We start from the raw sequence: 12878 nt of genomic DNA on the forward strand, positions 1-12878 counted from the left end.
ACGAAGTCGATCTTGATCTTCTTCGTGCACTATCCTTTTAGCTGGTGGTTTGGCCCGTCACATAAGATCAAGATCAATCGTGTACCACGTTGGTTGTGGGGGTAGCTTTGGGTTCGATTCCCGGGGCGCTTACAATACCCCACCTCATGGTCCTAGGACCGAGCAGTGTATCAACTACCACACGAATGCACACGTGGGGTGGCCCTGCGCGTCGGAGGATCGGCATATATGGCAGACTAAGGTGAGCCCTTAGTGGATAGGGGGCTGTGCTGCACGTCGGTCGTGAGGGCCCTAGGCGGGGTAGCTTACGAGGACGTAAGCCTGTCTTGAGGCGGGGGTGATGTGACGGTTGTGACGTCACGTGACCTTGGACGCCCATTCAGGTACATATATGTTGAACCACAAGCTACGAAGTCGATCTTGATCTTCTTCGTGCACTATCCTTTTGGCTGGTGGTTTGGCCGTCACAGAATCCAATATTCCCCCCCTATAGTTATATATTAAAGCCGCTGCAATATAAAGGATATAAAATAAATATAACTCTAATATTATAAAGTACATTAAGATATACCTAAGTAAACTATAGAGGAACCCTAGGGTGCCTTATAGGAGAATAAACTAATAACCCTAAAGTAGGGAAGAGATATTAGAGAAACAGGTAAAGAAAGTAGAAGAAGAATAGTGCTGCTTTAGGACCCAGGCCTATATAGAGAAGGAAGGGAGACATATAAGAGGTTAGTAAAGACAATAGTAAGATAGAGAAAGGAGCTAAAGTAAAACATATAAGAATGCTAGGAAACCATCTACTATAATATAATACTAGTTGGACTAACGCTAGAGAGGCGAATAGGAGTTAAAGATATAGAGGCTGACTTAGGTAAGATAAACCTAAGCTATAGTATAGTTAACGCTATAGGGGGTAAATACCTAAGGGCTCCGAGAAGGCCTAATAAAGGCAAAAAACACAATAGTAATACTTTTAAGAATAGGAATAATAGGACTAAAAGATTAGCTTTACTGGGTAGGTGTCCTAGTAGGTAGCCTAAGATATAAATATAGCTGGCTAAGATAGATACCAAAATATATAATACTGCTATGCCCCTTACGCACTAATTAAGAAATAATACTCTTAGTAGCTAGCATAGAGAACTATAATACACTACTCTTAATATAAAAAGGCCTTAAGGCGGTCACCCAGTGGCTTATTAATTAAAATGTGCTAAATTAGTTCTGGGTTATAAGGGAAATAGTAATAAAAGGCAAGGGGGCGAGCAGTAGGTGCCCCCTAGTAACTCTATAGTAGTAGAGTAANANTTTGTAATACTAGCGCGTCNNTAGGCTTATTACGGCAGCAGTAGTTCCTAAGGAGGTCAAATAGTAAGGTAGTAGAGTACTATAGGCGACTTATAGGCGCTAAGTAGGCGAGTCCCAAAAGGCGGGGAGATAGATTATGGGGTTTTCTTATTTTTCTTAAATAGAGTTTTCTCCCTATATATAAATAAGGAGTAGTCTATATAGGCCCAATAGGGATCCAAATCGGACGTTAAGTAATGAATTATTATTATATATATAGAGTATTTATATTAATAAATATTTTTAAAGCTTTGCTTAGATTTACCTTTATTATTATATCTGCTAGGTTGTCTTAGCCGTTAATCTATTAAATCTTAAAAAGTTCTTGCCGTTTATAAAATTGCTAAAGTGCTATAATATCAATTATAAGGCGCTTCTCCTTTATAGTACTAAGCTTAACTAAGCACTTATAAAGGGAATATAAATTAGTGTATATAATTATATAGATAATAGGAAGTTTAAGTTAATCTATAATTATCTTTAGGGTAGTTCCAATTATAATTACTATATTAACTCTACTAACCATTCTATATATCTCTAACGCTAAAATGCTTTAAGTAACGCGCTTACTTTTAGTTAAGCTCTAGTAGATAAGATTATTATAAATTATAAAGTTATTCTCTCTAGTAGATTTATTTATAATAATAATCTTATATCCTAGCTAGGAGCTAAAATCTTTATTATTTATAAATAATCTATTAATAAATATAAAGAGCTTAGCGGTGGGAAAATTAATAGGTATATAGAGTAGTCCCTAATTAAGATGGTTTATTTACTAGAAAAGACGTTTATTTAGGGCAAGAACGTTATCCTTAATTGGTTCTTAGTATTAGGTGGTAATAAAGAGATTAAATAAAGCCTTAGGTTAATAGATAGAAGTAATATACGCTTCGTAAGCGCATTACTCCATATATCCTTACTTTAGAGAATTAGTATTAATAATATTAATCTTCTTACTGTAACGGAGCCTTGTAGTAGAAACTACAGTGGACTCGTTAATAGGCTAGGTATATAGGTATTATAAGTAAGTCAACAACGTAATAATAACTAGTGGAGTAGTTGCCTAACAGATTAACTCTAATTATATTCTAAGAATTACTATAAGAAAGGAACTATCTAGGTAGGGACTAAAGGTCCTTAAATACACAACCGTACTCCTATAAAATCCTCCTTATATGTAATATACGTATTATATATAAGGTACGTAAGTTCCCTTTATTCCTTATATTCCTTATATAGCACCTTATATAACCTTAGCTACTATTCCTTATTATATAGTTCTACGGGTTCCATCCTAGACCATACTTATATTAACTAACTAGCTTCTTCTAACTTCTCTCTAAGTAGTTATAATATTATACTTAAAGCGTCCGTAATACTATCTCCCTCCTCTTTATCTTTGTCCTTAAAGATACCTAGCATCTTTAAGTTGTTTACTAGAGGTGTAATATCCATCTAATTAATTTAGTTAATATTATTACTTATAATGCCTAAAGCCTCTTCTTCTTTACACACGTAACGTTATGCTCGTACCGTTACCGCGATATTATCTCTTAGTGAGATAATACCGTCTCTATATTCTTGTTACTTAAAAGAGGGGTTAGTTTATATTATATTAGCAAGTCCTTTATCTTAATAACCCTCTTTTTATTTAGAGTGCACTAAAGCAAATATTTAATCGTCTTATAATATTTACTCTACTTCTAACGCTAAATATACGCGTCCTATAACTCTTAATAGTCTCTAAGTTCCCTAAGTAATTTATTATAGGGTCTTATATTTAATCTGCTGCTATAAAGCTTAATAGTAACCTAGCGTAGGCCCTTATAAAGCTTAAGTATTCTTAGGATACAGAATAGAAGGCCCTAGATACTCGCATTATGGCATCTACCCGTCTATTTTATCTTAAGAAAGTGCGTAAAAAGGTTTGTTTTAAGAAGTAGAAACTTATAGAATAAGGTTTATAGAAACTTAGTAATAAAAAAATGGATTCTCTTCTAATAGAGAAGGAAATAACTCTAAGTAGTTCGGCAGTTGCTCTTCCTAGGTCCCCTTTAGGTAACTTATTCTTTAGTAATTCCTCTTTATTAATATTACCTAACCTTTTTTCTTCCAATACTCCTATACCTTTCCTATAGCATTCTTTAGGTTCTCTAGTAGCTCCTAGGTAGTCTCGTTATAGCCTATCCACTTTACTTTATACCATATTTTATTATCTATATCCTTATAACTAATAATCTTTAAAACTTACTATTTGTCTTCTTCTTGCCCTTTATATATATCTACTTTATAGACCAATAGCTTAATATTTCCGTATACTAGCTCTAATATTATAATATACTATATAAGGTAGATCTTTATTTTGGCTAGTAGGTTTAACTTAAATATAACTAATAAAATTTTCTGCGTAATTTTAAAAGGTCCTAGTCTAATATAGTTTAACTTTTTACTTAGTCGTTAACTCTTAAAAATTTTGTGTAGTAGCTATACTTTATCTCCCTCCTTAAGATCTAGTCCCTCAGATCTCTTAGCATCGTAGTACTTTTTCATCCTTTGCTGTACCACCTTAGCTGTTTCCGTAAGGTCTACATAAAGATTTATTAAACTCTTTATTCTTTACTTAGCTATACTACTTATCTTCTTTACTTAACGTAGCAATAATAAGGTCCTTAGCTTATATCCGTAATTCGCCTTAAATAGTAATATACCTATTCCTTCTTATAGTATTATATTATATACAAACTATGTAACTAGTAATAGTAATACCTAATTATTCTATGCATAATTAATATAATACCTTAGATATTATTTTAGTGTCTAATTTAATCTTTCTATTTAACCGTCTGTCTGTAGATAATATACGGTAGAAGTTACTACTTAAACTCCTTGCTTTGCTAAGAATACTTCCTAAAATACTACTATAAATCTTAGATCTCTATCTAATATAATTTTGCTTAGTGCTCTATATCTTATAAATACTTCTTTAACGTAGATTCTAGCGATATCTTCCGCTAATATTTCTTTTAAACATGCTATAAAGTATCCCCACTTTATAAGCTTGTCTACTATTACTAAGATTACGTTATAATCTTGCCCGGTAATAGGATCTCTTAATTTTAGCAACTTAATAATAAAGTCCTATAATATAACCTCCTATAGTCTCTCTAGTATTTTAATAGGTTATAGCTCTCTATATAGCTAATACCTTGTTAGTTTATTTCTTTAATAATCTAGATATTCTTTTATAACTTGCCTAGCTAGTCCCTAGATTCTATTAATAATATACTCCTCTTAAAGTCTTAACACTAAGCCTATAGCTCCGTTATGTCCTTAAGTTAATCCCTTATAAAATAACTTAATAAACTCCTTTACAATAGCTCTTAGTATATATATCGCTTCTTAATTTTTATACTACTCTAAGTCTGGATCCTCTATTTATACGTCTAGGATCTTTTATATCTAATTACTTTCTAGTAATTCGTAGATCTTTTCTTCTTATATTACTGCGATCTTTAGATAATTATACCTAATTAATCTATCTATATCCTTTCGCAACAAAGCCCCTAATGGCTTTTTATTATTTTATAGTTTAGCCTTTCTACTTAGAGCGTCTACTCGTGTATTCTTTATACCCTTAGTATACTAAATCTTAAAATAGTATTCTGCAAGCATTTCCGCCTATCTAACCTATCTACAATTAAATTCTTTTGTTATTAGGAACCCTGTTAGGTTCTTATAATCCGTCTTAACTATAAATAGTTTTTTTATGCCTTATAAAAATAATCTCTATTCCCTTAGTGCTGTAACTATACCTAATAACTCCTTATTATAGATGTTATAGTTTAGTTCTAGTAGTGTTATCTTTTAACTATAGTATACTACTAGGTGCTATCTATCTTTATATTTTTATAGAAAGTACGCTCCTAGTGTATAGTCTAATGTATCCGTTTTAACTACTATCTCTAGCTATAGTTAATAGATCTTAAGAACTGGCTCCTAGGTAAATAACTGCTTAATTTTCTTAAACAGTTCCTTTTATTCCTCTCCCTACGCCTATAGTTCTTCTTTCTTTATTAATCTTATAAGTGGCTTAATATCCTTTAACTATTAAGCTATAAACCTTTTATAGTAATTGCAGAACCCTAAAAATAACCTTAACTACGTTACATTTTCTAGTTCTTACTAATTCACTATAGCCTTAATCTTCTTTAGATCTATACTAAGTTGGCCTAGTTTAATAATAAATCTAATAAAATCTGTCTTTTTAGTGAAGAATTCGCATTTCTTAATTGCTACTAGCATTTATTCTTCTTATAGTCTCTTTAAAACCCATTCAACGTATTCTCCATATTCTTTCTCGCTTATTAAGTAGATAATAATATAATTAAGATATGCCATAATAAATTCATTTAAGTATTCTCTTAATATATTATTAATACGCTTTTAAAACGTTGCTAGTATATTTATAAGCCCGAATTGTATAACTAGTGGTTTATATAGTCCTTCCTTTAACCTAAAGGCTGCCTTCTATTTGTCGCCTTCCTTAATCCTAATCTAATAGTACGCCTATCTTAGATCTATTTTTATAAAGATTTACGCGTTACCGATCCTATCTTAGATTTCGCTAATTAAGGGTAAAGGATACTTATCCTTTCTGGTGATGCTGTTTAACTATTTATAGTTAATATATAGCCTAAGTTTTCTATTCTTCTTTAGTACGAATAGTACTAGATATCCTGCTAATAACTATAATGGTCTAATATATCCCTTTTAAAGATTTTTCTAGACAAACTCTTTAAGTGCTTATAACTCTTTTTCTATTAATTTATAGGTTAGGTAGAACCTTAGACTTATTTTTAGTTCTAGCTCTATCTTATAGTCCTATACTATATAATCTAATAGCTTTTTACTTTCTAGTGACCATAGCTTCTTACTATACTTATAGTATCTTTTTGGTATATAACTTAATCCTTAATTAGTCTCCTTATATATCGCTCTAACTTAATACTATATTAACTTGGCTTATTATCGCATTTTATATTATTATATATCTCTAATATCGACCTAACCTATAACCTAATTAATCTTTAAATTATATTCCTGTAATTAAGGCATTTCTAATACTACCTTATTATTTTCTAATGGTAATATATCAAAAGACATCTTAACTTGTCTCCCTTTAATGGTTATCTAAATTAGTCCTATTTTAAGGTTAATAATGCCTCCTCTATAGGCTATTAGATCTCCTAAAATTGTTACTAATAGATAAGGGTACTCTTTTTACCTGTGTGGTAGCCCTATCCTTTTAACTACTACTAGTAAGATATAGTTCTTTATTGCTCTACTATCTACTAATACTTCAAACTATTAATCTTGCTATTTAACTTTTAGGTTTAGGTATTATTCTTAAATTCCTTTAAGGGTCTAAGGCTCTACTACTAGCTTCCTCTAGTTTTATAGGCCTCTACTTTTCCTAACTATTAGCTACTTAATCCTATTATACTTAGCTTACTCTTTAGCTAATACCTAGTTTGCTTTTTATCTTTAATATACTATAGACAGGTATTCTCTAAATATTTCTATTATTATTATCTATCTAAGCATTCTTCTATAAGGAATCTTCCTAGTTAAAGTATTAAATCTCCTTCCTTTTAGACTTCTGCTGGATGCCAGCCGTATATATACTTAGCATTTCTATACTATTATTTATCTATTATCCAGTATATCCTTATAGGGTATTTCCAATTCTTTTCCTTTGGATTCTTATATATCTTATTGTCTAATTACAGCACCTGTTGTACAAGCCGCGTGCTTACGCGCTTGGTACACCAAGTACGCGTTTACGCGTTCGGTGTACTAACTGCTTACGCGTCGGTGCACCAACTATCTGCTTATAAGGCACTGACTAATTAGGGGAGGCGTATTAGTATATAGACCCCGTAGTCTGCTTCAATATAAGAGTTAGTTACCACCGTCTAAATTAGCATACGATACTATACGTATTTCGTGCCCCTAGACACGACTTACTTATACCATTAAATTGGTACTAATACTGATTAGTGAGCGCGCACAGATTAGGAAATACGCACTCGCTTAGAAGATGTTTACGCTTCACCTTGCAAGCCCCTATTTTAGTTAAAGAGAATTAAAGTACTCTAGATTTGGAAGACGTCTGACGCTCTACCTTATCTAGAACTACCCTGAATCTACCCTGATTTTGGAAGACATTTACGCTCCACCTTAATCAGATATATTAACTACTGTACTAGTAGTTAACGCGACCACCTTGAACCCTGACCCTTACTATACCCTACCTTAATACCCCGGCCTCCTCTCTGACCCCTTATGGAGACCTTTTACCCTTTTATAAACCGTTACGGACCTATTAACTACCTTTACGGATAACTATAAGACCCTTCTACCTGCTACGTACTACCCTATATAAGTATAGTAGATATTAGAAAGCAAGTTAATAAAGGTTAGGACAAGTAGAGGCAGGGAGTCGACCTTACGTCTATACCTGATGTTAACAACTACATTAAATTCAAAACCCTTGAGTACGGATACTTTAAGTTTATGAACGTTAACCTATAGGAGCAATACTAGGAGGACTTCGCGGACTTTACGGAGGCTATCTTTAAAGTATGCAACCCTACCACCATCCGCAACCTATGGACCCTCCTACGTGACTAAGGCGTATGGGTTAAAAGGAATAAACGAGTCACTATTATACAGTCCCTATATAACATAATATATAAGGAGGACCAAATAGAATGGACTAAGGAAGAACTCCTAGACAAGTACAACACTACTAAGGAACTCTTTACTTGTCCTAAACTTAATGTAATTGCTGGCCTTATACCTGACCCACTTAACCAAATTTGTCCTATAAATATAAGCGGCTTTAGAACTAACCTTACTGGCTAAAATACACCTAATACCTAAGCTATGGACTATAATACCCCCGTAACCCAAAATACGGACTAGATTACTTTTGTTATTTAAGCCACAGATCCGCAAGCTATATATCCGCAAGCTACAGATCCGTAAGCTACATATCCGCAAGCTATAGATTTGCAAGCTATATATCCGCAGGCTATAAATCCGCAAGCTATATATCCGTAAGCTATAAATCCGTAAGTCACAGATCCGTAACCCACCTAAGTAAAGACCTATAGTAAGGAGCTAGCTAACCTAGCTAAGCTCTATACCGACGAGTCTAAATATAGCGGTGAAAATGATAATTTTGACTTTAAACTGACCATCTTTACGGACCTCTGTTAGAAGGCTGATATTCCTAAATAGGCACTTAGCTAAGCCTACTTAACTATACTGCGCGGCCTAGCCCTTAACTACTACTACACTAACCTTAAGAGCAAACCCCTTAGTGTTCCCTTTAATAAGCTATGCGAAGCTATATACAACTACTTTAAAGGACTAGAATATAAGTGTGATATCCTTACCTAATGGAATGCAACTAAGCTACGGACCGTAATTGACAAGAATACCGAAAAATCGATTATAGAGTGTCTGCAAATACTTATTAAGGACCTCTGGTATCTACAGCACGGCCTTAACGCCAAGCTTCGAACAGACGACTTCCTGTATAATAAACTCATTACGGCCTACTAGGAAGTAGAGCCCTATAAGTACGCCTATTATAAGCCTGCAGATACCTTAGCTGGCCTTATTAATGATTTATGCTCCTCTATTATAATATACAAAGTCTTAAACCCACTAGGCAATACTTAAGCCTTTACTACGGATATTTAATATCCATAAACAGACTTAGACATCTACTTTATGGACCGCCGCTACCGCTAGCAGCACCTGTACCGACCAAGTCCTACCTGTAACCCCCGTAGTAACCCCCGTATAAAAACATACCCCCGCAGACAAACCAGCTAGAAGTGCTTTATGTGCGGTAAGGAAGGATATTAGTCTATAAGGTATACCTAGGAAGAACGTAATAAGTCTAGGAAGAGACTTAATAACCGTATTAACTAGTTTATTTTGGAATATAAAGGAGAGGAAGCAGAAGAGCCCCCTAATAAGTTAATAAAAGCCCTTATAATTAACTTTGAATTAGACGCTTAGGAACGAGAGACCTTAGAGATATTCCTAACCACTTTTGGACCTTTTACGGACAGCCAAGCCTTTAATATTATAACCATATTAGCCAACCGTTCCTTTATACACTTAGTTGCGCCTAAAAACTATTCCGTAAGTACCCCCGTTATGGACGTTACGGACTATAAATAGGACCTATTTGCATATATCACTATAGAACGCTATACCCCTAAGGAATTCTACGGCGTTATGATTGATATAGGTGCCTTTAAGAAGTCTACCGCAGGCTATGGGCAATACCTTGTATATAAGGCCACTATAAATAATAATGCGGATATTAACACTACGCAGACTGGGGCCGTAAACGTCTAGTTTGGTATCGGCTTAACCGTATTAATTGGATTAATTGTAGTTAAGACTCTAATTAGCCTAGTTAAATTCCACGTAGTAAAAGTGGATACCCCCTTCCTACTCTGTCTTATAGATATGGATAGGTTATAAGTGTACTATAATAACGTTACGGACACCCTAATTGGCCTAGCAACTGCCCTAGGAAGTAAATACGTTACCCTGCTAATTATACAATGATTTGGACACCCGTTCCTTATATAGGGAGAGACCTTACGGACGTATATTTAAGAGTCTTTTAACTATAACCCGTATTACCTTACTAGTACTGAGATCCACTGCCTGCACCGCCGCTTCGGCCACCTGTTAGCTGAAAAGCTATATAGAGTCCTTAAACGTTTTAGACACGACAACGTTAATAGGAAGGCAATCGACTACCTAACTAAATACTGCTCTTTCTGCTAGAAATACGGACGTTCCCTAGGCAGATTTAAGTTTACCCTTTATAAGGACCTTAATTTTAACCACTTAGTATACGTGGATATTATGTATATTAACGGCAGTCTAGTATTATATATAATTGACGAGGCAACCCGCTATTAAGCCGCCTGTTAGTTATAAAATATATCCGCAAAATATACTTGGGACATTTTATAGACCTGCTGGATTAATATATACCTTAGGCCTCCTAAGTATATCACCCACGATGCTGGTAGGAACTTTATTAGTAAGGAATTCCAGTAATATGCTATAGCTATAGCTATATTAACAAAAGCCGTTTTAGTTAAGGCGCACTAGTTTATTGGGCTTATTAAGTAAGCTTACTTAGCTTTATGGAGAGCTTACTAGATTATTACAAACGAGTATAAGAATATCTAAAAGGAACTGGCTTTATAGATGGCCGTAAAAGCCGTTAATAACACTACTAGCCTTAACGGACTGGTACCTACCCTCTTGGTCTACGGAGCCTACTTAAGGATAAGTAACCTAGACCCCCCTGCCCCGTCTATTACGGAATAAGCAGCTACAATACGGAAGGTAATAGCCGAGATAGTTAAACTACGGGCTAAATAAGCTATTAATAACGCCCTATACTACCGCAACGGACTTAACACGACCTTAGTACACGACCTCCCGCTTAACTCTGAAGTCCTTATATGGCGTAAAAGTGGTAAGTGGACCGAACCCTACTGTTTACTGGCTGTGGAAAACGAGATATGCTGCGTATAGCTCCCTAGTGGGCTAACTAGGTTTAGAAGCACGTCCGTAAAACCCTACTTTCGGCCCGAAAATACCTATAACGTTGAGCTAGACGAACTAGAAGCAACCGCCGAACCAAACGAATTAGAAGCACCCCTGTCTACCCTAGAAGTCCCTAAGGAACTTACTAAACCTATTAAGCCGACTATAAAGCGCGGTTAAGGACGCCTCTAGAAGTACCCCGTAAATAAGAACCCTGTAACGGAGAACTATATAACCTCCGTAGGCATATCCGTAAGCTCCGCAGGCATATCCGTAAGCTCCGTAGGTATACCTGTAAGGTAATCTCCGTATACGGATATATTAGTTCTAGTATAGGAAGCCCCGTTCACGGCCTTATGACGTAAAGAGATTAACGGACTACTTGAGAAAGGCGTCTTTATAGTTATAGTAGAAAAGGATATTCCGTAAGGCGTCCGTATATTTAACTTACGCTTTATTAATAAAATTAAGCACCCTGGTACTGACAAAGCCTTTAAAAAGTTAAGGCTCGTTATATAAGCTTATAACGACTAAGGAAAGGACTTAGTCCTTATGCAATCGCCTATGATTTAATGAGTCAGCCAACGGATTATACTTGTACTTATACCTAGCCTACAGCAAATTAAACCTGTAGCTTTGTACTTACGGGACATTTTATAAGCCTATGTGTAGTCTAGTACCTACCTAAGCAGAGACATCTTTATATGACTACCCTGTGAGCTTAACCTACAACTAGGAACAATTTTATGGGTTATAAAACCTCTTTATGGAGTACCGGAAGCCGGGAACTACTGGTTTAAGACGTACTACTAGCACTATGTTAGTAGACTTAAAATGGAACAGTCGACCTACAACCCCTGCCTCCTATACACCCAATTAAATGGCCTTGGTATTGTTAGACTCTAAATAGATAATACCCTTTTTCTAGCAGACCAAACCTTTATGGATGCTGAAGAGACTAAACTATAAAAGGTAAAGTTCTTAGTAAAGCCGTAAGAGTAGCTAACTAAGCAAAATCTAATTAAGTTTAATGGAGGCTTAATTACCTAAAAGGGCAACCTAATTAAGCTAACTTAGGAACGCCAAGCTTAAAACTTAAGGCCTATTATAGTAAGGCCTATAGACCTTACCAGCTTCCGTGGAGAGACCCGTAAGACCGTAAATATAAAGGACTAATACGTTGTATAGCGCGCAAGAGGCGCCTATATTGCCACGGTCTGTTAACCTGAATCTGCCTACGATTTGTCCTTTGCGGCCCAGGCAGTAAATCCGTAAGAGGAAAATGTTAAGCAGCTTAATAAGCGCATTTAGTGGCAAATTGAAAATGCAACAAGGGGACTTACTTTTGTACCACTAGACCTAAACTCCCTTAGCCTACTGGTATTTATGGACGCCTCCTTCGCTAATAATAGGGACCTATTATTATAAATCGGTTTTGTACTTGTACTTACGGACCGTAACTAGGACGTAAATATACTGTATTAGTCTTTAATTAAGTATAAATAAGTAACCCGTAGCGTTCTAGCTTCCGAACTATATATACTAGCTTATAGCTTTAATATAGCAGCCGCAATTAAATTAATAGTCTAGAAGATCCTATAACTGGAGCAGTTACCCCTGGTCTTATATACCGATTTAAAGTCCCTTTACGACTGCTTAGTCAAGCTAGGTACGACATAAGAGAAGAGGCTTATGGTCGACCTAATGTGCTTATATTAGGCCTATAAACGACGTGAGATTATAGAGGTTAAATGGATTAGCGGCGGAAATAACCTAGTAGACGCTATGACTAAGGCAAAGCCGTGTTAAGCCCTTAAAACCCTAATTAATACGAATAAGCTTAACCTAGAAGTCACAGAATGGGT

Source organism: Cenococcum geophilum, assembly GCF_001692895.1.
Source record: "Cenococcum geophilum 1.58 unplaced genomic scaffold K441scaffold_1, whole genome shotgun sequence".
Taxonomy (NCBI): Eukaryota; Fungi; Ascomycota; class Dothideomycetes; order Gloniales; family Gloniaceae; genus Cenococcum; species Cenococcum geophilum.